Source organism: Crinia signifera, chromosome 9, assembly GCF_055691185.1.
Source record: "Crinia signifera chromosome 9, ASM5569118v1, whole genome shotgun sequence".
Taxonomy (NCBI): Eukaryota; Metazoa; Chordata; class Amphibia; order Anura; family Myobatrachidae; genus Crinia; species Crinia signifera.
In genome coordinates this window covers 22,643,606-22,646,065 of record NC_139225.1, presented here as the reverse complement: position 1 = coordinate 22,646,065, position 2,460 = coordinate 22,643,606, and the positions used below count along the sequence as shown (strand labels likewise).

Sequence of the window (2,460 nt, the reverse complement as noted above, 5' to 3'; positions counted from 1 at the left end):
ACTGCCGTATCTACCGTCTGGTGCCTAGTACTGCAGTATCTACCTGTCTTGTGCCTAGTACTGCCGAATCTACCGTCTGGTGCCTAGTACTGCCTCATCTACCTGTCTGGTCTTGTGCCCACTGCCTAATACTGCCATATCTACCGTCTGGTGCCTAGTACTGCCGTATCTACCATCTGGTGCCTAGCACTGCCTTATCTACCTGTCTTGTGCCTAGTACTGCCATATCTACCGTATGGTGCCTAGTACTGCCTCATCTACCTGTCTGGTCTGGTGCCCACTGCCTAATACTGCCATAGCTACCGTCTGGTGCCTAGTACTGCCTTATCTACCTGTCTTGTGCCTAGTACTGCCGTATCTACCGTATGGTGCCTAGTACTGCCTTATCTACCTGTCTGGTGCCTAGTACTGCCTCATCTACCTGTCTGGTCTGGTGCCCACTGCCTAATACTGCCGTATCTACCGTCTGGTGCCTAGTACTGCCTTATCTACCTGTCTTGTGCCTAGTACTGCCGTATCTACCATCTAATGCCTAATCGAATAGATTTAACCAAAATTAACTTACAAACCTTGCAGTCAAACATAGTGACGCTTGTAACTGTTATTGTCATATTTATTATTTATTTTGTCTTGCCTTTGTGGGCAAGGAAGAAAGGCAAATGTGAGTTGACCAGCAAGCATACTGTCATTCCGTTGCCAGTAATAAGCCTTGGGAAACAGGAATTTACTTTGTCATTCTTTATACTGGAAGTCATTTTAGGTCTAGAACGACAGCAGGCATTTTTTTAAAGATGGTGGGCACAGAGAGTATGAGTTGCGTACGTGAGTGCGTCGCAGGTGGTGGATTATGGGTGTGAAGGCAGTGGCAAATGTAGGATTTCTAGAAGGGGGGTTTCCAAATGCGATCCACAATCTCCCACTCTACAGAACATTGGAGAAAGTGCGAGAGTCTGGGGGAGTGGTAGAAGAAGCCAATAACAACCCTGGACATTGATATTTTTATACACTGGATACTGTATGGAATATCTAACGCTATAGATGGCTTATAGTATAGGCTGTATCAAACATTTACATAATATAAATAAGTGTCCAGGAAAAAGTTAAACATACCATAATATAACATAAATATACCATAATATAACATCATAGAACCAGTACTGCACTTTCTAAGCACATGTCCTCCCACCTCATGGTAAGGCTCCGGTCTCTTCTTCCTGGTAGCTGCTCTCTAGTCCAGTACACTGATTGAGGACTCCACACACAGTAAACTTGGTAGAAGAAGCCGCTACCACTGGGCACGTGCAATAGTTTTTATACTGATCTAAAGTATTTTAAACCGATAATGATGTGTTTTTCAGGTATACTGTCTTCATCCCAACTTTCATCGAAACTGCAGAAAAGTTTTTCATGAAGGGACACAGAGTTAACTATTACGCGTTTACTGACCGCATCGGGGACATTCCCAACATCACCCTCAGCGAGGGAAGACAGATGGTCGCCCTGGAAGTTCCCAGCTACCCAAGGTGGCAGGAGGTGTCCATGAGGCGAATGGAGATGATCCGCAATTATTCCCGTCAACGATTCGTCAACGAGGTGGACTATTTGGTGTGTGTGGACGTGAACATGAGGTTCAGCGATGACGTTGGGGTGGAGATCTTAAGTGACCTGTTTGGGACGTTGCATCCTGGTCTGTTCCACAAATCCCGTCGGGACTTCACCTATGAGCGCAGACCAGCGTCGGCGGCCTACATTCCGAGCAATAAGGGAGACTTTTATTATGCAGGGTTTTTTTTCGGGGGTATTGTAGAAGAGATCTACAAGTTAAGCAACTTCTGCCATCAAGCCATGATGGTGGACAAGAACAATGGGATCGAAGCCGTTTGGCACGACGAGAGCTATTTGAACAAATATTTTCTTTATCACAAGCCGACGAAAATTCTATCTCCGGAATATTTGTGGGACATTGACTACGGCATCCCAGGCTTCCTCAAGAGAAGAAAATTTGTTTCGGTTCCCAAAAATCATAATTCAATCCAGAGCAGAAGGGCATTGTGAGAACTTTTATACCGAACGTTGGGTTGAGTTATTAAAGGATCTAAAAAAAGTGAAGATTTTTTAAATCTATCCCGAGGTCTTTTTAGTGTCAGCTCCTGTAATAGAAATGTTACAAAAACATTAATATAATGCTGTAATATACCCCAAATCATCTTGCTTTGATTGTTTTTCTCTTCGTGAAAAGTTCCTTTAAAACCGTATTTGTACGGGATGAAGTTGGTGTACCCATTTAAAATACCGGTGGCCAAAAAACCAACATGGTCAAAATGGCGGCATATAAAATGTCAACAGGTCAAATTGTTGACATTAGGTTTCCATGTTTTTTTTATTTGAAACCCAGTTGTTCTTACTTCACGGGCAGTTAGACTGTAATAGTGTGCCAAACACAGCGAGGCACCATGCTCG

At 43.8% G+C, this 2,460-nt stretch overlaps 1 pseudogene; it reads left to right on the top strand.

Annotated features, from left to right (window-relative positions):
* Positions 1 to 899: 899 nt before the first annotated feature.
* LOC146036810 (histo-blood group ABO system transferase pseudogene) lies at positions 900 to 2,151 on the top strand (annotated as a pseudogene).
* Positions 2,152 to 2,460: the final 309 nt, after the last annotated feature.